This window comes from Prinia subflava, chromosome 2, assembly GCF_021018805.1.
Source record: "Prinia subflava isolate CZ2003 ecotype Zambia chromosome 2, Cam_Psub_1.2, whole genome shotgun sequence".
In the NCBI taxonomy this organism is placed as follows: Eukaryota; Metazoa; Chordata; class Aves; order Passeriformes; family Cisticolidae; genus Prinia; species Prinia subflava.
Genome location: NC_086248.1, coordinates 112,174,774 through 112,199,234, shown reverse-complemented (window position 1 = coordinate 112,199,234; position 24,461 = coordinate 112,174,774).

The window sequence follows — 24,461 nt, the reverse complement described above, 5'->3', positions numbered from 1 at the left end:
CCCCCCCCTTTAGAAACAGAGCAGGGTAGCTTGGACTTCCCAGGAGAGAAAGAGGAGCTGTGTGCAGCCAACCTGCTCTAGGGAGCCATTCCTACCTACGGCTGAGTGGGGAAGCAGCACAGCTGCCCCTGCACTGACGCCTCAACTCTAGGCTGCCCTCTTTGCCAGCTTCTCTACCGCATTAGTCTAGAACTGGCAATTCTCACCCCAAAAGGCACGGCTGGACAAGGCGTCGGGCCTTGCCCCTGCCTGCTGGGGGGCAGCGCGAAGCCGCTTAGCTCTAGCGTGGGCCCCGTCACCCGCCTGTAGCCAGGGCCTGGGTGTGCGCCGGTGCTGCCGGGCGTGCTGGTGAGCTGCCAGCGTGCGGGCCCTGTAGTCGGGCCACTTTGTGTCAGGCCCTTTGTCCCCAGGAGCAGCCCCAGGTCCCTGTAAGCAGGGCTGCGGAGGCTGCTTTAGGCAGGTGACAGGAACCAGCGGCTGTGCTGCCGTGCTGCGCCGCGTCCGGCCTCTGGCCGCCCCCTAAGTGGGGCCTGTGCCTGTGCCTGTGCCGGCCGGTGCTTGTTGGGGGTGCCGGGCTGCGGGGGACGGCCCCGTAAGTGGGGTTGTGTGCGTCCCCCGGCCTCGGCGGGCGGTTGGAGGGACCCCCTGTAATCAGGCGGGTATCCCTGGCCCCGGCCTTTCAGAGGCGTGGGGCCAGGAGTGCTGCGGCCGGGCGTGTGCCCTCCCTGTCCTCGGGGCTGGGCTCATGGCCCCTGGGGCCCCTGGGCTTTAGGCCATGGGCTCCAGTGCCTCAGTGTAGTGTGGTTCCTGTTGCCGTGGGGGAAGGCAGAGCTCCGTGGCTCCCCGGGTGTGGACCGGCCTGTAAGCAGGCTGTGGGTCTGGGAGCCTTTGTGCTCCCTTCAGCTGGCAGCCTGCGTCGGGCGCCCGCCCCGTTAGTGGGGAGCGCCGCGCAAGCGGAGACAAGGAGCCTCCGTAGGCCTTGGGCACCAGGGCCGCCCTGTAAGTCAGGGCCAGTGCTCTGGAGTCCCGGGCACTTTTCAACGCAGGCAGCGGCCTGAGCCCCCTGTAAGCAGGGCTGCAGCCTCTTGGCCGCTGCTTTGCGTGCCCAGCTTCATTTGCCCAGAGGGCCTGGCTCCCCGCACGGCGTGGGACTGCGCCGGACGTCGCCATGGTGAGTCAAGCGAACTTGGAGGCTTTGGGGCAGCTGGGGAGGGCTCTGTGCGCGCTGGCTTGAGGGTGTGGCTGTGGGGCTGTTGGGTGGCGGTTCCCTTTGGGCGCTGGAGCTGCTCAGGCCTGATTGTTTGCTCGTCCACTGGCAGAAGCCATGCGACAGCGAGTCAAGAGCCAGCTGGAGCAGAAGCCGCTTCGACATCAAGAGTGGAACAGCGAGTCAAGAGCCAGCAGGAGCAGCAGCCGCTTCGACATCAAGAGTGGAACAGCGGGGCAAGAGCCAGCAGGAGCAGCAGCCGCTTCGAGCTCCGGCGTGGAACGGCCAAGGTAGGAGCAGCAGCTTGGAGCAGAAGTTGGCAGCTTTTGGGCAGCTGGGGGCTCTGGGGGTGGCTGCATGAGCATCTCGGTGTGGGGCTGTCGGGGGGCAGTTGCCTTCAGGCCTGGGAGCTTCTCAGGCCTGAGTGTGTCGTCGTCCATTGGCAGAAAGCGTGGGACGGCGAGGCAAGAGCGGAGCGGCGAGGCAAGAGGCGGCTTGGAGCCGAAGAGGGGCCACGAGAGGCCCTCTGGGCAAATGGCCTTTGTGGCAAGGCCAGGGCACCTTGAGCGTGCCCTGGCCGGCTTTGCGCTGGGCGACCCCCCTGCGTGCAGGGCTGGGTCTTTGGTGTGCTTGGCCTTTTGGCCTTGTGCTCCTTTGGCTGCCCGGAGAGAGGGGCAACCCTGTAAGGAGGGTGAGAGCCCCTGTCTCCGCACCCGAGGGGGGAAATGGAGCTCTCCCGGCCCCCGGCCCGGCCGCCCTGTAAGCAGGGCAGGGCTTTTCCCCAGCCCCGGCAGCTTTCTGCCTGCTGCTGGCCCCTGGCCCGCGTGACCCCCTGTACCCGGGGCGCGTCACAGCCTTTGTCCCTGGGCCAGCCCTGAAGCGCCTCGGTGCCTCCAGGCCCCTGTGCCCTGGGCGCAGTGCAGTGCTGATGCCTGCAGAGGCCACCTAGAACAGAGGCTTGGCAGCGTTGCAGGACTCCCGCGGGCAGTACAAGAGCCCGGCCGTGGCTCCGCCCAAGGTGAGGCGGGACTTTTCCCGCTTTTAGAAGCCTTGGTGCAATTACATCCCGGGCTTCATTGGCCCATGAGAGCTTCAGGTGATGAAGCCCCTTTCTCCCAGACTGCTGTCCTCAATTGGCCGCTGTTTGTACTTTTTGGCCTGAAGCTGCAACGGGCTTTTCAGGCTGGCAAAGGACAGTTTTGTCACAGTCAGCTGGGAGGAGAACTCGCCAAGGCTTTAGCTGAAGTTGCCAGTTCTACGCTAATGGGGTAGAGAATGTGGCAAAGAGGGCAGCTTACAGTTGAGGCATCAATGCAGGGGCAGCTCTGCTGCCTTCCCACTCAGCCATAGGCAGGAATGGCTCCCTAGAGCAGCTTGGCTGCACAGAGCGCGCTCCCTCTTCTGGGACTGTCTTGCCTTCCCTCCCCTGTCTTGCCCTCCCTCCCTGGCCTGTCTTCCCTCAGTCAGTGTGAGTGAGCGAGTGTGCCTGTGCTTTAGCCCCCCCCCTTTAGAAACAGAGCAGGGTAGCTTGGACTTCCCAGGAGAGAAAGAGGAGCTGTGTGCAGCCAACCTGCTCTAGGGAGCCATTCCTACCTACGGCTGAGTGGGGAAGCAGCACAGCTGCCCCTGCACTGACGCCTCAACTCTAGGCTGCCCTCTTTGCCAGCTTCTCTACCGCATTAGTCTAGAACTGGCAATTCTCACCCCAAAAGGCACGGCTGGACAAGGCGTCGGGCCTTGCCCCTGCCTGCTGGGGGGCGGCGCGAAGCCGCTTAGCTCTAGCGTGGGCCCCGTCACCCGCCTGTAGCCAGGGCCTGGGTGTGCGCCGGTGCTGCCGGGCGTGCTGGTGAGCTGCCAGCGTGCGGGCCCTGTAGTCGGGCCACTTTGTGTCAGGCCCTTTGTCCCCAGGAGCAGCCCCAGGTCCCTGTAAGCAGGGCTGCGGAGGCTGCTTTAGGCAGGTGACAGGAACCAGCGGCTGTGCTGCCGTGCTGCGCCGCGTCCGGCCTCTGGCCGCCCCCTAAGTGGGGCCTGTGCCTGTGCCTGTGCCGGCCGGTGCTTGTTGGGGGTGCCGGGCTGCGGGGGACGGCCCCGTAAGTGGGGTTGTGTGCGTCCCCTAGCCTCGGCGGGCGGTTGGAGGGACCCCCTGTAATCAGGCGGGTATCCCTGGCCCCGGCCTTTCAGAGGCGTGGGGCCAGGAGTGCTGGGGCCGGGCGTGTGCCCTCCCTGTCCTCGGGGCTGGGCTCACGGCCCCTGGGGCCCCTGGGCTTTAGGCCATGGGCTCCAGTGCCTCAGCGTAGTGTGGTTCCTGTTGCCGTGGGGGAAGGCAGAGCTCCGTGGCTCCCCGGGTGTGGACCGGCCTGTAAGCAGGCTGTGGGTCTGGGAGCCTTTGTGCTCCCTTCAGCTGGCAGCCTGCGTCGGGCGCCCGCCCCATTAGTGGGGAGCGCCGCGCAAGCGGAGACAAGGAGCCTCCGTAGGCCTTGGGCACCAGGGCCGCCCTGTAAGTCAGGGCCAGTGCTCTGGAGTCCCGGGCACTTTTCAACGCAGGCAGCGGCCTGAGCCCCCTGTAAGCAGGGCTGCAGCCTCTTGGCCGCTGCTTTGCGTGCCCAGCTTCATTTGCCCAGAGGGCCTGGCTCCCCGCACGGCGTGGGACTGCGCCGGACGTCGCCATGGTGAGTCAAGCGAACTTGGAGGCTTTGGGGCAGCTGGGGAGGGCTCTGTGCGCGCTGGCTTGAGGGTGTGGCTGTGGGGCTGTTGGGTGGCGGTTCCCTTTGGGCGCTGGAGCTGCTCAGGCCTGATTGTTTGCTCGTCCACTGGCAGAAGCCATGCGACAGCGAGTCAAGAGCCAGCTGGAGCAGAAGCCGCTTCGACATCAAGAGTGGAACAGCGAGTCAAGAGCCAGCAGGAGCAGCAGCCGCTTCGACATCAAGAGTGGAACAGCGGGGCAAGAGCCAGCAGGAGCAGCAGCCGCTTCGAGCTCCGGCGTGGAACGGCCAAGGTAGGAGCAGCAGCTTGGAGCAGAAGTTGGCAGCTTTTGGGCAGCTGGGGGCTCTGGGGGTGGCTGCATGAGCATCTCGGTGTGGGGCTGTCGGGGGGCAGTTGCCTTCAGGCCTGGGAGCTTCTCAGGCCTGAGTGTGTCGTCGTCCATTGGCAGAAAGCGTGGGACGGCGAGGCAAGAGCGGAGCGGCGAGGCAAGAGGCGGCTTGGAGCCGAAGAGGGGCCACGAGAGGCCCTCTGGGCAAATGGCCTTTGTGGCAAGGCCAGGGCACCTTGAGCGTGCCCCGGCCGGCTTTGCGCTGGGCGACCCCCCCTGCGTGCAGGGCTGGGTCTTTGGTGTGCTTGGCCTTTTGGCCTTGTGCTCCTTTGGCTGCCTGGAGAGAGGGGCAACCCAGTAAGGAGGGTGAGAGCCCCTGTCTCCGCACCCGAGGGGGGAAATGGAGCTCTCCCGGCCCCCGGCCTGGCCGCCCTGTAAGCAGGGCAGGGCTTTTCCCCAGCCCCGGCAGCTTTCTGCCTGCTGCTGGCCCCTGGCCCGCGTGACCCCCTGTACCCGGGGCGCGTCACAGCCTTTGTCCCTGGGCCAGCCCTGAAGCGCCTCGGTGCCTCCAGGCCCCTGTGCCCTGGGCGCAGTGCAGTGCTGATGCCTGCAGAGGCCACCTAGAACAGAGGCTTGGCAGCGTTCCAGGACTCCCGCGGGCAGTACAAGAGCCCGGCCGTGGCTCCGCCCAAGGTGAGGCGGGACTTTTCCCGCTTTTAGAAGCCTTGGTGCAATTACATCCCGGGCTTCATTGGCCCATGAGAGCTTCAGGTGATGAAGCCCCTTTCTCCCAGACTGCTGTCCTCAATTGGCCGCTGTTTGTACTTTTTGGCCTGAAGCTGCAACGGGCTTTTCAGGCTGGCAAAGGACAGTTTTGTCACAGTCAGCTGGGAGGAGAACTCGCCAAGGCTTTAGCTGAAGTTGCCAGTTCTACGCTAATGGGGTAGAGAATGTGGCAAAGAGGGCAGCTTACAGTTGAGGCATCAATGCAGGGGCAGCTCTGCTGCCTTCCCACTCAGCCATAGGCAGGAATGGCTCCCTAGAGCAGCTTGGCTGCACAGAGCTCGCTCCCTCTTCTGGGACTGTCTTGCCCTCCCTCCCCTGTCTTGCCCTCCCTCCCTGGCCTGTCTTCCCTCAGTCAGTGTGAGTGAGCGAGTGTGCCTGTGCTTTAGCCCCCCCCTTTAGAAACAGAGCAGGGTAGCTTGGACTTCCCAGGAGAGAAAGAGGAGCTGTGTGCAGCCAACCTGCTCTAGGGAGCCATTCCTACCTACGGCTGAGTGGGGAAGCAGCACAGCTGCCCCTGCACTGACGCCTCAACTCTAGGCTGCCCTCTTTGCCAGCTTCTCTACCGCATTAGTCTAGAACTGGCAATTCTCACCCCAAAAGGCACGGCTGGACAAGGCGTCGGGCCTTGCCCCTGCCTGCTGGGGGGCGGCGCGAAGCCGCTTAGCTCTAGCGTGGGCCCCGTCACCCGCCTGTAGCCAGGGCCTGGGTGTGCGCCGGTGCTGCCGGGCGTGCTGGTGAGCTGCCAGCGTGCGGGCCCTGTAGTCGGGCCACTTTGTGTCAGGCCCTTTGTCCCCAGGAGCAGCCCCAGGTCCCTGTAAGCAGGGCTGCGGAGGCTGCTTTAGGCAGGTGACAGGAACCAGCGGCTGTGCTGCCGTGCTGCGCCGCGTCCGGCCTCTGGCCGCCCCCTAAGTGGGGCCTGTGCCTGTGCCTGTGCCGGCCGGTGCTTGTTGGGGGTGCCGGGCTGCGGGGGACGGCCCCGTAAGTGGGGTTGTGTGCGTCCCCTGGCCTCGGCAGGCGGTTGGAGGGACCCCCTGTAATCAGGCGGGTATCCCTGGCCCCGGCCTTTCAGAGGCGTGGGGCCAGGAGTGCTGGGGCCGGGCGTGTGCCCTCCCTGTCCTCGGGGCTGGGCTCACGGCCCCTGGGGCCCCTGGGCTTTAGGCCATGGGCTCCAGTGCCTCAGCGTAGTGTGGTTCCTGTTGCCGTGGGGGAAGGCAGAGCTCCGTGGCTCCCCGGGTGTGGACCGGCCTGTAAGCAGGCTGTGGGTCTGGGAGCCTTTGTGCTCCCTTCAGCTGGCAGCCTGCGTCGGGCGCCCGCCCCGTTAGTGGGGAGCGCCGCGCAAGCGGAGACAAGGAGCCTCCGTAGGCCTTGGGCACCAGGGCCGCCCTGTAAGTCAGGGCCAGTGCTCTGGAGTCCCGGGCACTTTTCAACGCAGGCAGCGGCCTGAGCCCCCTGTAAGCAGGGCTGCAGCCTCTTGGCCGCTGCTTTGCGTGCCCAGCTTCATTTGCCCAGAGGGCCTGGCTCCCCGCACGGCGTGGGACTGCGCCGGACGTCGCCATGGTGAGTCAAGCGAACTTGGAGGCTTTGGGGCAGCTGGGGAGGGCTCTGTGCGCGCTGGCTTGAGGGTGTGGCTGTGGGGCTGTTGGGTGGCGGTTCCCTTTGGGCGCTGGAGCTGCTCAGGCCTGATTGTTTGTTCGTCCACTGGCAGAAGCCATGCGACAGCGAGTCAAGAGCCAGCTGGAGCAGAAGCCGCTTCGACATCAAGAGTGGAACAGCGGGGCAAGAGCCAGCAGGAGCAGCAGCCGCTTCGAGCTCCGGCGTGGAACGGCCAAGGTAGGAGCAGCAGCTTGGAGCAGAAGTTGGCAGCTTTTGGGCAGCTGGGGGCTCTGGGGGTGGCTGCATGAGCATCTCGGTGTGGGGCTGTCGGGGGGCAGTTGCCTTCAGGCCTGGGAGCTTCTCAGGCCTGAGTGTGTCGTCGTCCATTGGCAGAAAGCGTGGGACGGCGAGGCAAGAGCGGAGCGGCGAGGCAAGAGGCGGCTTGGAGCCGAAGAGGGGCCACGAGAGGCCCTCTGGGCAAATGGCCTTTGTGGCAAGGCCAGGGCACCTTGAGCGTGCCCCGGCCGGCTTTGCGCTGGGCGACCCCCCCTGCGTGCAGGGCTGGGTCTTTGGTGTGCTTGGCCTTTTGGCCTTGTGCTCCTTTGGCTGCCTGGAGAGAGGGGCAACCCAGTAAGGAGGGTGAGAGCCCCTGTCTCCGCACCCGAGGGGGGAAATGGAGCTCTCCCGGCCCCCGGCCTGGCCGCCCTGTAAGCAGGGCAGGGCTTTTCCCCAGCCCCGGCAGCTTTCTGCCTGCTGCTGGCCCCTGGCACGCGTGACCCCCTGTACCCGGGGCGCGTCACAGCCTTTGTCCCTGGGCCAGCCCTGAAGCGCCTCGGTGCCTCCAGGCCCCTGTGCCCTGGGCGCAGTGCAGTGCTGATGCCTGCAGAGGCCACCTAGAACAGAGGCTTGGCAGCGTTGCAGGACTCCCGCGGGCAGTACAAGAGCCCGGCCGTGGCTCCGCCCAAGGTGAGGCGGGACTTTTCCCGCTTTTAGAAGCCTTGGTGCAATTACATCCCGGGCTTCATTGGCCCATGAGAGCTTCAGGTGATGAAGCCCCTTTCTCCCAGACTGCTGTCCTCAATTGGCCGCTGTTTGTACTTTTTGGCCTGAAGCTGCAACGGGCTTTTCAGGCTGGCAAAGGACAGTTTTGTCACAGTCAGCTGGGAGGAGAACTCGCCAAGGCTTTAGCTGAAGTTGCCAGTTCTACGCTAATGGGGTAGAGAATGTGGCAAAGAGGGCAGCTTACAGTTGAGGCATCAATGCAGGGGCAGCTCTGCTGCCTTCCCACTCAGCCATAGGCAGGAATGGCTCCCTAGAGCAGCTTGGCTGCACAGAGCTCGCTCCCTCTTCTGGGACTGTCTTGCCCTCCCTCCCCTGTCTTGCCCTCCCTCCCTGGCCTGTCTTCCCTCAGTCAGTGTGAGTGAGCGAGTGTGCCTGTGCTTTAGCCCCCCCCTTTAGAAACAGAGCAGGGTAGCTTGGACTTCCCAGGAGAGAAAGAGGAGCTGTGTGCAGCCAACCTGCTCTAGGGAGCCATTCCTACCTACGGCTGAGTGGGGAAGCAGCACAGCTGCCCCTGCACTGACGCCTCAACTCTAGGCTGCCCTCTTTGCCAGCTTCTCTACCGCATTAGTCTAGAACTGGCAATTCTCACCCCAAAAGGCACGGCTGGACAAGGCGTCGGGCCTTGCCCCTGCCTGCTGGGGGGCGGCGCGAAGCCGCTTAGCTCTAGCGTGGGCCCCGTCACCCGCCTGTAGCCAGGGCCTGGGTGTGCGCCGGTGCTGCCGGGCGTGCTGGTGAGCTGCCAGCGTGCGGGCCCTGTAGTCGGGCCACTTTGTGTCAGGCCCTTTGTCCCCAGGAGCAGCCCCAGGTCCCTGTAAGCAGGGCTGCGGAGGCTGCTTTAGGCAGGTGACAGGAACCAGCGGCTGTGCTGCCGTGCTGCGCCGCGTCCGGCCTCTGGCCGCCCCCTAAGTGGGGCCTGTGCCTGTGCCTGTGCCGGCCGGTGCTTGTTGGGGGTGCCGGGCTGCGGGGGACGGCCCCGTAAGTGGGGTTGTGTGCGTCCCCCGGCCTCGGCGGGCGGTTGGAGGGACCCCCTGTAATCAGGCGGGTATCCCTGGCCCCGGCCTTTCAGAGGCGTGGGGCCAGGAGTGCTGCGGCCGGGCGTGTGCCCTCCCTGTCCTCGGGGCTGGGCTCACGGCCCCTGGGGCCCCTGGGCTTTAGGCCATGGGCTCCAGTGCCTCAGCGTAGTGTGGTTCCTGTTGCCGTGGGGGAAGGCAGAGCTCCGTGGCTCCCCGGGTGTGGACCGGCCTGTAAGCAGGCTGTGGGTCTGGGAGCCTTTGTGCTCCCTTCAGCTGGCAGCCTGCGTCGGGCGCCCGCCCCGTTAGTGGGGAGCGCCGCGCAAGCGGAGACAAGGAGCCTCCGTAGGCCTTGGGCACCAGGGCCGCCCTGTAAGTCAGGGCCAGTGCTCTGGAGTCCCGGGCACTTTTCAACGCAGGCAGCGGCCTGAGCCCCCTGTAAGCAGGGCTGCAGCCTCTTGGCCGCTGCTTTGCGTGCCCAGCTTCATTTGCCCAGAAGGCCTGGCTCCCCGCACGGCGTGGGACTGCGCCGGACGTCGCCGTGGTGAGTCAAGCGAACTTGGAGACTTTCGGTGATGCCTGTTGAAGCGCAACCTTGAACTGAGACTGGACAGAGCTGCTGACGAGAATTGAATTTTTTGCTATTGTTTTGAAGGTTTGCCTTATTGTGCAGAAGAGTCTGACCAGGACTACACCAAAGTTGTTCTTCTCATGTTCACAAAATGGCCAGGCGGTCATGAGGTTTTACACTGGTACAAGTTTTTACTCAGTTTCTTAATCGGGTTAAAATTCGCAGTTACAGTTTGAGTTTTTAAATATTTTCCGTCTTGTTTTGTCTGTTTAGTTCACTTTTTAAAATACTTTTAGGTCTGGAACTTGTAATCGTTGTCCTTCATCCTTAGCAGGAAAAATATTGGTTTTGTCTATTTGCTGGTTTAAGAGAGCTTAGTAAGTCTTAATCTGAGGCTCAGAACTACACCCTTGGTCAGCTCTGATTCTGAGAATCATTAAAGTTAAAACGTAAGGTATCATTTCGGAGCTGGGAGAGGTCTTTTTGTGGTGGTTTGAGAATCTCATTGTGGGGCTATTTTGTCGGGCTTACTTTCTGGAGCTGCAGTTTCTGAGGCCTGATTGTGTCGTCGTGTATTGCCAGAAGCTCTGGAAGAACGAGGTAAGAGAACAGCAGGTAGTTGATTTTCATTTTTGGCTGATTAAAATCCTCTGCTTTGGCAACTGATAATCGGTAATCACAACAGATGAGGAATTATTTACAATGGGGATTTTTGCTTTATTGGTTTGTTGTTTTGGTATCCGTTACCTGGTGTTAGAGTTCAGCACTCTAGAAAAAACAAAGGGATTGTCTTACATGATTGTGTTTCCTTCCATCATAGTCAAGAATCACATCAGACTTCCTAGTTACTGTTTCCAGATTTGGAGAATCATGTTCCTGAGCAAAAGAGCAGATTTCACTGTGACCAGGCTATGCACAGGATATCCCAGTTTCTAAATTGTGCTCAGTTTGGGGCACAAAAGTCTGGCTTCCATATGCAAAGCACAGAAGTTTCAGGAAGTTCAAACGTGTACTGCAAGTGGACAGGTACCCTTTGTTTTTGTTTGTTCAAGCCTACATCATGACAGCAGCTCTTTCTGTCACATGAGAGACTCCGAGTATTATTAGTGTTTAGTCCCCTTTTTGTCTCATTAATGACTCATGTCTTGTTGGATCAAATTCCTGAGTTTCCTTTATGCAGAAGAGTCTCCTCCTCCTGTGTGTGTTTTCTTTGCTTGTCCTGTTAGAAAGACTCTAAATGCAGTAGGTTGTTTTCCACAATTTCAGAGTCTCAGAGGTGAAGGTCTGAGTTCTCACGTTCAGACACGGACACTGTGTGAGCTCTCCTCACTTGCGAGGTGCCCTGACTGCCAGACAGAATTTAAAATGGTAACTAGAGCCACTGCAAAAGCAAATGCACTGGCACCTAATGCTGGATCAAAGTTAAGGTGTTTAAAGGCAGGCACAAGTTCACTCTGCTCCACGCAAAAGAAATCTTCCTCCTTCCTTTCTCTCTCTCCCTTTTCAGTTCAATTTCCTTTCTTTTTGGAAACCGTGTTTGGAAGCGTACAGCATCGTGTGAACACTTTTCCTTTTTAATACAGAAGTCCTCTGATAACATTTCAATACTGGATTAGTAACTCAGAAATAAGATAAGCCCAAGTCCTTAAAACAATGCAAGTCCTTTTGCCTTAACTGAAAGGATCAAACCTAAATCACTACTTTTTTGGTCAGCTTTTGCATGATATATTCAGTTTTCTGCACGTAGCATCAGTGCTGCATTGTTTGAAGAAGAAAGGCGTTTTTTCACATGTATCAATGCAGGGAAAGTTTTCCATGACACACTCAGAGTGTCAGCACAGTGGGAAAGCAAGATGGCTTTTTAACATTTAATGTCCCAGGGACTTGGAATAGCTACAGGTCTTTTCCCCCCAATCTTGGACATAAGAGTGGAATCCCCAGGGCACCAACTTTTCTTGATTTACAGCTGCCCTGCAGGCCTGACTCGGCAAATGAATTATTAGAAACCTTTAATGTACAGTTCTATCAATGGGATTTAAGAAGAACTGCCCGTTGATTTTCTCAAGATTAAGGATCAGTTTAGAAAACCCTCAAAACTTGGGAGATATTTGCTCTCATCACAGGTGTTGTCTTAGCACAGCCAATATAGATAAAAGCCCCTTAGAATAGTGGACACAGAAGCATAATTCAAAAGTATCACAGCACCAAATATTTGCATGTATATAGTAAATGTCAGCTTGTAACATGGAGCGTGTATGGAAATGATTAGTGAGTGTAGCATGAAAGCAATTATTCTTGCTTCAGAAAATTGCATCAGTTTCAGAAATTGCTTTATTTTTACAAGGTTTCAGTGGATGTAACCCAAGCAGCAAAAAGCATGAGATCAACTAGTACTATACAGTGAAAAAAGAATGTTCCACGTTTAAGTGCATTCCATAACACAGCCACATTCTTTTCATTGAAACTAGATCTCCGTCCCAGAGACCACTTGCAGGAGGGTATGACCAAAATAATAAAAAATAACCCACGCCCGTGCGCGCTGTGTGCCGATGTTTGTGTTTGTGGCTGTTGCCGTATCGAGGGCTGAGCCCGGAGCGGCGGTGCCGCTGTGGAGCTCTCCCAGCGCCGGCGCTGCCGCAGGGCCCTGCAGAGGCCTCCCGTCCCTGCCCGGGAGCGCGGGGTGTTCGCGCACTGACGGCAGCGGCAGAGGGACGGGTTCTCCTCTGCATACCCGAACACCTTCACTCGGAACACCAACAGGAACAGCGCAGTGCCCCAGGGGCGAGTGCCAGCATCGGGCCCCACGGTTATACACGAGACAAACGGGGCGGATCTGAAGGGCCGAAGGCCAGCAGGGGGAAAGGGACGCGGTGCAGAGAGGTAAATAGGAACCGGGGGAACCAATAGGGTAACAGGGGTGGAGCACTGCGGCAAAATTAGGCCAATGGGGGTTAAAGGAAGGCAGAACAATCTGGAAAGGGGACATGCAAGGTGAACAGGGGTTGTACAGCATTAATATCAACTAACTAACTAATAATGGAACAGAACTTAGAAGATATTATCATGTGGCTGCAAAGGCCCAGGGGAGGGGGGCTTTTCTCACTCGAAGGTAGAGGGGTGTTTCTGTGTGTTTGCATCAGCCCCTCCAGGGCTGAAGCACAGCTTCTGGGCCTGCACATAAAACTAAACCTGTTTCAGAATCGTGGAGGTTGGTTGGAATTTGTCTGAGGAGCAGTGGGCTGCAACCAGCTGATCAACTTGTTTGGGTCGATCCAGGCAAATTCCATGTGGCAGAAAATGTGGGGTGGGAGGAGAAACCTGAACACTCCCTTCAGCATCCTGGCATCCTCTGCCCCTCTGTACTCAGGTATAGCCTGCTCTAGTTTTCATCCGGCTCCCAGATCCCCCTTCAGGCCCCTTTTTTTCACCTTAGTATTGTCAGAAATGAGACACTTGACACAGCCAATACTTTAAGCAGCAAATCAATTTAGTAATGAATTCATTAGCATGGTAAAGTGTGAGCAAAGACAGCGCTGGGTACAGTGCAAGGATTTTCCCTTCCGACTACACCCCGATTGCTGGACTTGCTGGGATTTTATTGGCTCTATTCATACATACTCATAAGCTTTCTCAGCAGTTTCCATTTCTAGCTTTTAACGCCACAATTCAATACTTAACAGTCCTAAATCCATAGCTGGCATGTTTGGTTCCTGTCTAATTCTACAGGCTATTGTGATCTATGTCGATATTTCAATATTCCAGGATGTACACGCAGGATGTGCATCCCAGGTGGTGGGGTCCAGCTTCCAAAGGTGGGGGTGCAGCTTCTATTTTCCAGGTCTATCAATCTTCGATAGCGATACCCAGTTCTCCTCTTCAGGAGCCATGAATCAGTGAGCTGCGATCCTTCTTTCGTCTCCAGGATGTTTTCCAACCTTCTGTGCAAGGCCTGGGCCCCTTCTCACTTCTTTCTTTTGTCTAAAAGCCTTTTTACATTCTACAACTACAGTTAAAAATTCTTTGATACAAAGCCAGCTTCTACCGTTGTAATTCTAAGACACTTACTACAGAATACCTTGAGATTTATAATAGGTAATTGCAAGCAAAAGATTTATTCAAAAACTTCCTTCCATGCTTTCCTCAGTTGTTTATTAGAACTCATTTTTATAACTGCCCCATGGCCCTGTTCTGCAATTACAATTACACAGATTTTCTGCATTTCCCTGACACGAAACACAGCTTTGTATTTCACAAAAGCAGAAGCCCTGCTGGTTTGGAAGGCTCACACAGCAAAGCAAGTGCAGCACAGCCCCAGACTGAGCCGCTGACACTTCTGCCAAGAGACAAGAGAAATAATAACACGGGGTACAGCTAATATTGAAGTGCATATGAGGCAAATCTATACATATATAATACAATACATGATATACGGCAGGGGGCAGGGCCGCAGCGGGGGCCGTGCCCGGTGCCAGCCCCGCGGGGGAAGCGGCGCTCGGGTACCGCGGGCACCGCGCTCGCAGCGAATCTCTGCCAGCGCCCTGCGAGCTAGGACCGGCTGTGCCCAGCCATTAAACTGTTACACACCGACTGAGTCCCAAAATCCTCTGGAATCTGTAGGAGAGTCGGGGACGGTCACGAGAGATCTCTGCAGTGTGGGCAGCTCTTGAAACGCGGTTTATTGCACAGGGGCGTGAGTACAAGAGCTCTGCGTAAAGCTGCCAGCCACAGCTGGAAGCGTGCTCAGGAGAGATAGAGCGAGACAGAGAGCTCTGGGTTCCTATTACATTACATTATATATCTTTTTGTCTTGTGTGAAATGGAGCTGTTAGAGAGTTTTGCTGCTATCACCTGAGCATGTGAGTGAGGACTTGGAAGGAATGTGTTGTGTGGGCCTCTCTGACCATTCTGCATCCATCCACAGGAAAAATCTGACAGCTACAGGAGAATATGAAGAAGTGGACTGTTGTTGACTGGGGGTTGGAGGAATGGTTTGAAGGATGGGGAATCACTGGATGGTTGAAGGATATCACAAAGGGAGTTTTGTTGCTAATGGTAGTCGTTATTTTACCGCTTTGTGCTATTACATGCATTGTAGAGTTGTGCCATGGGAGAAGAGCCTTGGAGTGGTGCTGGACAAGATGCTGGAGCCTCCAAGGCAGCAGCTGTAATAACCTGACAGTGCCTTGTGGAGCATGGCTATTCCCAGGCAGAGCTGCCACTTGAACACCGGCTGTGTCAGGAACCAGCAGAGCTCCCAGGGAAGCTCAGTGGCAGCAGGACAAGGTTGATATTCTATAGAATTTGCTATTTATAACCCTCATCCCCCAGCCTCACCAATATCCCTGGGGGACACTTGACAGAGTTCCCTGGAGTTCAGTTGATTTCTCCCTCCCTGAGCTCGAGATATTTGATATTGATATTGGGATATTGATATTTTACAGCAGGAGGAGGCGGTGGCTGGATGCGCTCCCTGTGCTGAGGCAGCTCCTGTGCCCACGGGAGGACATCTCTCCCTGCAGGAGCTGAGTTCATTCCAGAGCCTCAGCAGTGGCCTCTGCAAGTTCTTTTGCCCCAGGAAAGGGATGCACGTCCCTGCCTTCAGCACACCTTCAGGGAGCCACCTGGGAAAGCTTTCCATCGGTTCTGTAGTTCCAGCTGGCTTCCTGAAAAACTCCAAACTTCATGCAAACAAAATTTCATCTGACTCTGACCTTTTATTTGAAGGCATCTCTGAGGGCTGTTGCTTGGGGTTTCATTTCTGTGAGAGAACATTCCCATGACTTCAATGCTGCTGATGGATGATGTCCCCAGGCTGGAAGGGAAGGGATTTGGGGTGCCTGGGACCTCCCTGTGGGTGTTTGGGAGCTCTGATGGACCAGTACTGGGAATTGCTGTCTGAGCCCTCCGCAAGCGCACCGTGCCAACATTCCCAGGCAATGACAGCTGTTCCCTGGGGTAATTTTGGGCTGTGGGTGGGCTCAGTCCAGGCTGAGGCATCTCTGGGTGCCTGTTGAGAGCAGCCCCTGGCTGAGGAGCCACAGGCAGCCCTTTATCCACATCCATCCCAGCGCTGCCCAGGAATGCCAGAGCCCACCCCGGGCTGTGTGTTTGGCACGCTGCGTGCCACGGGCAGGACACTGCAGGCACAGCTCCTCCCCTGCACATCCCGAGGACAGGAGGGGCTGCTTCCCCCTCTGGGGCTCCCAGCCTCCTCCCAGCCTGCATTCCCAGCCAGCTGGAACACACGGAGGGAACACCAAGGAACATTCCTGGCACTGAGCAGGAGTCACCCAGGGCTCCGGGCACCCCTGGGCCGGGAAAGTGGCCCCAGCCTCAGCAGCTGCTGAGATTTTGGGCTGGGAACATTCACCTGCAGGAAACCTCCTCTGCAGGTGGGACCAGCCCTGACACTCTGCAGAGGAATGTTGGCCATGGACCAAGTGAACCCTCAGGACCTGTCCTGCTTCTTTCTCCCTGCAAAAGGACATGGAATGAGCACCTTGACAGCTGTTGGGTAAATCCTGGAAAGGACAGGACAGCAGGCTTACTCCAAGAGTTTTGTGCTGTCATGTCAGGTGCCAGCCACTTGTGCTCTAGAGCCTTTCTAGGGGCTGCCGTGTCCAGCAGCATTAGCAGGAAAGGAGGAGCTGTATTTGCAGAGGAATTCCCTTGCTTGTGGCAGCCATTCCCACGGCAGGCAGGAGCTTCCTCACGAGCCTGAGCTTGGCCCAGGTGCTTGGAGCAGGGTGCTCAGAAGGCCAAGATTCCCAATTCAATCCCCACATCGGCCATTCACTTCTCACCGTTTGATTTGATCCTCGTGGCTCTTTCCAAATCAGAATCTCTGTGCACTGCAAATAAAGAGTGAACAGTTTTGAGTGGCTTTTTAAGCCCCAGGTTTTTCCATGGGAGAGTGTGAGCCAGAGGGAAAGAGGGGGAGAGAAGGGACAGCATCAAGTCTGAGCCGGCAGGTGTGGGATGAGGCTGGAGCAGCAGCGAGCCCCGGTTCCAGCCCGGGCAGATTCGAAACAGGAGCGGCAGCGCCGAGCTCGGCCCCAGCGTCCGGCCCGGAGCGGCTCCTCCCGCCCGCGGCGAAGCAGCCCCGGGGATGCGGGCACGGGGCAGGGGGAGGCGGGCGCTGCCCCGAGCAGGGGGGAGCGGTGGCCCCGGGGGTGCCGGGCCGGGGGCGCTCCCCATGCCCGGGGCGGCGGGGCCGGGCCCGGAGCGGGGCGCGCTCGGGGCGGCGGGGCCGGCCCTGCCCGGCGGGGGCGCTGCGCCGGCGCCGCCGCTCCGTGTCCGCCAGGCGGCGCCCCACGGGGCGGGGCCGCGGGCGGCGCTGAGGGAGCGGCGGCGTCGAGGGGGCCCGGGGCCGGCACGGGCCGTGCCCGCGCCCCGCCCGCTTCAGCCGCGACCCAGCCCCGCCCCGGGGAACCACCGCCCTCCTCCGGCACCGGCACAGCCCCGGCTCCCCGCGGCCACGGCGGGACCGTGCCCGGAGCCCCGGCGGGACCCCTGCCCCGCCGGGCCCAGAGCGGCTCGTCGCGCCCGCGGCCCATCCCGGTCTCCGCCCGCCGAGAAAAAATCGGCTCCCCCCGGGGCCCCCAGCAGACACCGGCAGGACCCGGACCCAGATCTCCGGGCTCGGATCCCGGTGGCGGCCCCAGCGCAGCGCCTCGGGCTCCGCACAGCGCTCCGAGCGGCGGTCCCGCCGCGCCCCGGGATGAGCATCCACGGCACCGAGCGGAGCGGGGGCGGATCCGCCGGGACTTTTGGGCGGGGCGGAGCGGGGCGGGGCGGGGCCGGCACAGGTGCGAAGATCGGGGCCGGCTCAGGTGCGCGGAGCCCCAGAGCGGCTGCGCGGGGCGGGGCCCAGGGGGATTTAAGGCTCGGAATCAAGCGGGGAGCCATTTGCCCGTCGGCGCTCGAGGCACGAGGTTGCGGCCGGGCCGCTCTCTTTATCTCTCTTTTTTTTTTTTTTAATATTTCTTCTCCACTTCTTTTCTTCTCTATTTCTTTTCCTCGATACTTCTCCTTCTTCCCCTCCCCCACCCCCTACTCCCTCCCACCCCCCCAAACCTCCCCCCCTCCCTCTCCCTCCTAGCCTTCCCCTCCCTCCTCCCCGGCTCGGTCTTGTCAACGCAAATTTCTCAACGCTTCAGGGTCTAATCTGCTTCCAATGGAAAAAGATTTCAATTAATTTCAATTAATGCTGCAGCAACCAGGGGGTGAGGCCCTGGCACAGGCTGCCCAGAGCAGCAGTGGCTGCCCCAGCCCTGGCAGTGTCCAAGGCCAGGCTGGAGCAGCCTGGGACAGTGGAAGGTGTCTCTGCCCGTGGCAGAGGGGTGGAATGAGATGTCTTTGAGGTCCCTTCTGACCCCAACCATTCCATGACTCCATAACACACGAAGTTTCTGTGGTGTAAACACAGCCTGGGGTTTTTTGCCTTCCTTTTAAACTGGAAGAAGCTCAATGCAGATGAACAACATCTAGTTGCTCTCTGGGAGCTCAGAGTAACACAGCAGAGTCCCAGAGGCAGTGGGAACCCCACTGGCTGCAAAGACACTCAGCAGCAGCAGCAGCTCAACCTCAGCAGAGAAGCCTGGATGCCACACACAGGTAGGTACGTGGCAAAAAGAGTGCAGCCTCTTCTTCAAGAGGAGTATTTGTTTCTAGAAACTTCCTCTCGACCTTCAGTGAGTATGACAAGAAAATACGTGAATATTGTTGCAAAACTCAAGTCCCCTGCTGTCTGTCCTCTGCAGAAGGCAGCCCAAGGCTGGGAGTCCCGAGGGTGGAATAGGGACCCACCAGTTCCTGTGAGGCTGTGGTGGTTCAGCTCCAGGAGGCCATGGCAGCACAGACCTGGCTCCAGAGCTCCCTCCCAGTTCAGGAGGCGATGCTGTGAGTCCCTGCAGGAGGGCTGGGGCTACCTCGGGCTTTGTCCCCCAGCTGTGACCTCCTGGAAGCCTTTTTGTTTCATTTTTATGATAGGAGTTGTTAGTGAAAAGAGTGCAGTGTGGTTTGTTTGCTGCTATTTGGTTGTATGGTGGAGTTTTTTAGTTTGTGTTTAAGTTTTTGTTAATGAGACTACAGTTTTGAATTTCTGGCTAATTTGTGATGATTTTAAAGATTTTAGGGAGATTTAGATTTTTCATCCTCAGAGAGCAGTGGGAAGAGCCCGAGAGAAATCTTGGCTGCTGGAGGGATCCTCGTGTCCCCTCTGGAGTGAATCCCTGCTTTGCAGCACGAAGTTTGCACGCATTTTGCTGCCGCTTTGGCTCTCAAGAACTGGAAATGCCTGGATTTCTGCGTGGTTTCCCCAGGTTCTCCTATTTAGCAGGAGCTGCACGGTGAGGTCAGTGTTCTGAGGGAGGCCCTGGCACAGCTGCCAAAGGCCGGGAACGTGGAGCGTGCAGGGAGCATCCGGGGGGCTTCTCCCCCCTGAGTTGCTCCCGGGGCGTGCTGCCTGCACTGCTGGATGTTGGACCCGGCTTTGGGCCCTTCTCCTGTGGTCCCAGCTCCGAGTGCTGCCCCTGTGCCCAGCCCTTGCCGTGTGCCGGCACCAAACCCGGGCAGCGCAGCCGGGGCTGCTTTTGCAGCCCTTTGGTGCCACGGGCGGTCCCCGATTGCCGGAGCTCCCCGGCGCCCGGCCTGGACTCGCTCTGTGGGGGGGCCTGTTCCATCTGCCTCAACCGAGGATGTCCTGCCCAGGTTTGACACTTGACTCCTGTTGTTCTTCCTCTTGCAGGCAGCTGGCAAAAGAGGAGAGAGCCCCTGCGAGGCAGAGCCCCTGGAAGGCCCTGTCCCGGTCTGAGGTTCCCACTTTTCTCTCCGACTCCCGGGGAATTGCTGGAGCAGAACCAGAGAGTGCCCATTTCATTTCCTGCCTTTTCCAATAAACGGTGACTTTCAGCTGGAGTGTGTTCCTGGTATCATCCTCCTCCTCCTCCCTGGATTTGTAAATAAAGTTTCTGATTTTTGCCAGGTTAAATTTTGTTGTTCCAGGCATTGTGGCTCTTTTGTTCCACTGAAACTTCCCAGCTCTGCTGAGAGTTTCAGATGTCAAATACAAGTAAGATTGGAGTTTTAATTTTTTCTTTTTCTTTTAAATTTTATTTTACTTTATGTTTTATTCTTTTTTACTTGAAATTTTTATTTTAAGATTTTATTTTATTTCTTTTTTTTTCGTGTTTTCTTTGTTCCTTTTTTTCCATTACTCTTTTATCACCCGAGTGTGTGGAATTTTGCCTGTTGGCACCAAGGAAGTGAACAAATGACATCCATGTCCACTATATGTTAGAAAAGCCTCTGTATTTTCTGCTACATTAAAAAACCTGAACGGGGAAAGCTGTAAACACCCTGGGGCCATTTTTTGCCTTTTTACCCCCATCCTTCCCATTTACAGGATCAGCAGCAGGAACTTGAAGTCAGGTGTATTTCAGAGGGAACAATAAAACAAAGCAGTCTTTTAATTTTGTAGCTTTCTAAACCTCACTGTTTAGTAACAAAGAAATCCAAAACACAGCAAACAAACAAAAAAACCCAGAACAACCCCAAAACCCCCTTGCCCAAAAGAACACAGAAAGAGAAACTATACCAATATTATTTTAATAAAAATAAATTCTTTCCCACTTAGAAAACCGGGCAAATTTAATTCTGGTTAATTGTGACTCTGCAGTGTTAGGTTAATGAAGGCAAGTAGTTTAAAATATAAATAAATAAACATGAATTGAAAAAACATTATATAAAAACATAATAAAAATAGAAATGTAAACTATGAAAAATACTATCAAGAATATCTATGCTATATATAATACTGTGTATATTGCTATGATATTCTATATATTCTCTACATAGAAATGAATAGAAAAGATAAATGGTAATGGTATTTTTATTACAAAAATAATAAATATAAAGAAATAATGGAATATAGCTTAAAACAGAAGGTTCCTTGGTTTGAATTTGCTTGATGGCAAGGTTCTTTTAGTTGTGATTGGACATTTATTTTAGGAGGTTTCTGTGCACGTTCTCTTCGGGGGTCCCTGTCTGCGGGTCCCCGACGGCCGGGGAGCCCCGGGCCCGTCCCAGTGCTGCCGCCCTGCGGACACAGCGCGGAGCTGCAGCTCTGCCCCGGGCCCGTCCCTGACGCACGGGGGACCCGCGCTGCGCGATCTGCGGCGCCCCGCTGCGGCTCCGGCCGCCATTTTGATCAGGCGCCTGAGTCCGGACACACCCGGGGGCCTTGTTGCTGCCACAATCAAGATGGCGGCTCGGCGTCACGGCGGTGACCTTCCCAAAATGGCGGACAAAAGGGCGGGAAAACACAAGGACCCCGCGTGTGTCTACCCGGCTGCCTGTGCACAACCCCGAGCACGGCGCCGCCCGCGGGCAATTTCTCCACGGTGTTTCCCGGTGTGCGGACACGGATCCTGGGGTCGGCGGCTCCGCGGGTGGGTGGGAGGAGGGCGGGCGCCCACGGGCAGTGGCGAGGACGCCCCCTTCTGCCTCGGCCGCCATCCCCGGAGCGGCCCCGCGCCGGCCCGTGCCGGGCCGTGCTAGCCCGAGCGGGGCTGCGGTTCTGTCCCCGGGAGCTGCTGCTGCTGCACAGCCGGAGCCCTGTCAGCCTGCCGGGAGCACCTGCAGGCCGAGGGGAGAGGGGCGGGGCCGGCCCGGGGGAGAGGGGCGGGGCCGGGGCTGTGTGAGGCGGGGCCCGAGGGCGGGGCTTAGGCGCGAGGCAGGAGGCGGGGCCGGGCGGTCCCGGGCGGTCCTGGGGGCGGTACAGGGGGCGGGGCCTCAGGGGCGGGTGCCGGCCCCGGCTCAGGTGTGCGCGGCCCCAGAGTGGCTGCGCGGGGCGGGGCCGAGGTGATTTAAGGCGCGGTAATTGCCTTGGCCGCCATTTGCTCACTAGGAGCACGTTACGGTCGGACGCTGCTGTCCGGGCTCCGCAGCCCGGGACGGGACGCGTTTCGGCTCCTCTTCCTATTTCCCCCTCTACCCCTCCTTCCTCCTCCTCCTCGTGTTCCTTTTTTTTCTGCTCTTTTCCCCCCTTTCCCTGTCCTCCCCAAAGCGACCCCTTTCCCTCCCTTTCAGCCCTCCCCTCCTGTCCCCCTCTCTACGCTTCCTTCCTCCTCTCCATATTCTTCTCATTTCTCCCCTAAACACTTCCCTCTCTCCCCCCAACCCGACCCCCCCACTCCTTCCTCTCCTGTCCCTACCCCGTTACCCCCTCGTCTTCCCCCTCTCCCCCTCCTCTGTCCGTTCTCTCTCTTCCCCCCACCCGTCCTTTCCCTTCCCCTGCCGCTTCCTCCACACCCCGAGCCCCTCCCTGCTCCTTCTCATCCCCTGCTGTCCCTTCTCTCGTCCCGTCCTCCCCTTTCCCTCTTCTCCCGCAGCCGCGGGGCTCAGGGTGCCGGAGAATAAAGCCCAGAGGGCCGGAGCCCGGCGCCCCCCGCCCTCGCTGGAGCCCCCACACGGGGCCGGGCCCCCTTGGCCGGTGTCCCCACGCGGTTCGCCTGAGGGTGAACACGGGTGACACCGCCGGGGCTCCGGCTGTCCCCACATCCCACGGGAGCCCCCTCCTTAGGAGGGGTCCCGGGGTGGGTGGGCGGGCGGGTTATGGGGGGGTCTCCTCCTTAGGAGGGGGTCCTAGGGAGGGAGATGGGTGGTGGGGTTGGGGGCCCCCCTCTTTAGGGAGGGGGTCCCGGGGTGGGGGGGTGCGGGTTGGGGGGGGTCCCCTCCTTAGGAGGGGGTCCTGGGGGGTTGGGGGGTTAGGAAGGGCCCCCTCCGGAGGAGGGGGTCCTGGGGGGGGTGGGCCCCCTCCGGAGGAGGGGGTCTCTGGGGTGGGGGGGTTCAGGGGGGACCCCTCCGGAGGAGGGGGTCCGGGGGAGGGGGGCGGGGCAGAGGGGGGAACCACCCTCCCTCCAGTCCCCGCCCCCTCCCCCGGAACTCTTCTTCCGGGGGGCCCACCCTGATCCCCCCCACCCCAGAGACCCCCCTCCTCCGGACCGGGGCCTGGGGGGAGGGTGGGGGGGAAGCAGGGGGGGTCACGTCACTCTGAACTGTGAACCCATAGAGACCACCGGACAAACGAACGGCCCCTCCCCTCCTGCCCCCCCACCCCTCCCTCCCCCCCGGGCCCCGGTCCGGAGGAGGGGGTCCCGGGGAGAGGGCCGGGTTGGACCCCGTTAGGGGGAGGGGATCCGGGGGCGGGGACTGAAGGGGGAGGAGCTCCCCTCCACCCCGCCCCCGGACCCCCTCCTCCGGAGGGGGGCCCTCCCGACCCCCCCCCCCCCCAGGGATCCCCTCCTCCGGAGGGGCCCTTCCTAACCCTCCCACCCCGGGACCCCCTCCTAAGGAGGGGGCCCTTCCTAACCCTCCCACCCCGGGACCCCCTCCTAAGGAGGGGGCCCTTCCTAACCCCCCCACCCCGGGACCCCCTCCTATAGAGGGGACCCCCTAACCCCCGCCCCGACCCCCCGGGACACCCCAGTGTGATGTAGGGAAAGCCGGAGCCCCGGCGGTGTCGGGCCGTGTGTTTGACCGGTATGGGGACACCCGCCGGGCGGGCCTGTCCCCGTGTTGGGCTTCCAGGGAGGGTGGGGGGCGCCGGCTCTGGCCCTGTGGGCTTTATTCTCCGGCGCCCCGAGCGAGGAATGGAGAGCGGGAATAGAGAGCGGGAATAGGGAGCAGAGCGGAGGTTGGGGTGTACAGGGCAGCAGGGGAGGGGGCTGGAGGGAAGGCAGGGTGGAGGACGGAGGAGAAGGATTGAAGGCAGGTTAGGGGGAAGGAGGAGGAAGGTGTGAGGGGAAGGGATCATGGAAAGTGAGCAGGAGGAGCCGGGGTGGGGAGGGAAGGAAGAGTGGAGGAAGGAGGGGGAATATTGAAGGCAGGTGGGGGGCAGATTGGGAAGGGGTCAGGGAGAGGGGGAAGGGAGGAACCGGGGTGGGAAGGAAGGAGAGGATGGAGGGGTAGGGTAGTGTTGGGGTGTGTATGGGGATAGGGAGGGAGGCAGGGAGGGGGGGACCGAGACCGGGGGAACCGAGCCGGGGAGGAGGGAGGGGAGGGCTAGGAGGGAGAGGGAGGGGGGGAGGTTTGGGGGGGTGGGAGGGAGTAGGGGGTGGGGGAGGGGAAGAAAGAGAAGTATCGAGGAAAAGAAATACAGAAGAAAAGAAGTGGAGAAGAAATATTAAAAAAAAAAAAAAGAGATAAAGAGAGCGGCCCGGCCACAACCTCGTGCCTCGAGCGCCGACGGGCAAATGGCTCCCCGCTTGATTCCGAGCCTTAAATCCCCCTGGGCCCCGCCCCGCGCAGCCGCTCTGGGGCTCCGCGCACCTGAGCCGGCCCCGATCTTCGCACCTGTGCCGGCCCCGCCCCGCCCCGCTCCGCCCCGCCCAAAAGTCCCGGCGGATCCGCCCCCGCTCCGCTCGGTGCCGTGGATGCTCATCCCGGGGCGCGGCGGGACCGCCGCTCGGAGCGCTGTACGGAGCCCGAGGCGCTGCGCTGGGGCCGCCACCGGGATCCGAGCCCGGAGATCTGGGTCCGGGTCCTCCCGGTGTCTGCTGGGGGCCCCGGGGGGAGCCGATTTTTTCTCGGCGGGCGGAGACCGGGATGGGCCGCGGGCGCGACGAGCCGCTCCGGGTCCGGCGGGGCAGGGGTCCCGCCGGGGCTCCGGGCACGGTCCCGCCGTGGCCGCGGGGAGCCGGGGCTGTGCCGGTGCCGGAGGAGGGCGGTGGTTCCCCGGGGCGGGGCTGGGTCGCGGCTGAAGCGGGCGGGGCGCGGGCACGGCCCGTGCCGGCCCCGGGCCCCCTCGACGCCGCCGCTCCCTCAGCGCCGCCCGCGGCCCCGCCCCGTGGGGCGCCGCCTGGCGGACACGGAGCGGCGGCGCCGGCGCAGCGCCCCCGCCGGGCAGGGCCGGCCCCGCCGCCCCGAGCGCGCCCCGCTCCGGGCCCGGCCCCGCCGCCCCGGGCATGGGGAGCGCCCCCGGCCCGGCACCCCCGGGGCCACCGCTCCCCCCTGCTCGGGGCAGCGCCCGCCTCCCCCTGCCCCGTGCCCGCATCCCCGGGGCTGCTTCGCCGCGGGCGGGAGGAGCCGCTCCGGGCCGGACGCTGGGGCCGAGCTCGGCGCTGCCGCTCCTGTTCCGAATCTGCCCGGGCTGGAACCGGGGCTCGCTGCTGCTCCAGCCTCATCCCACACCTGCCGGCT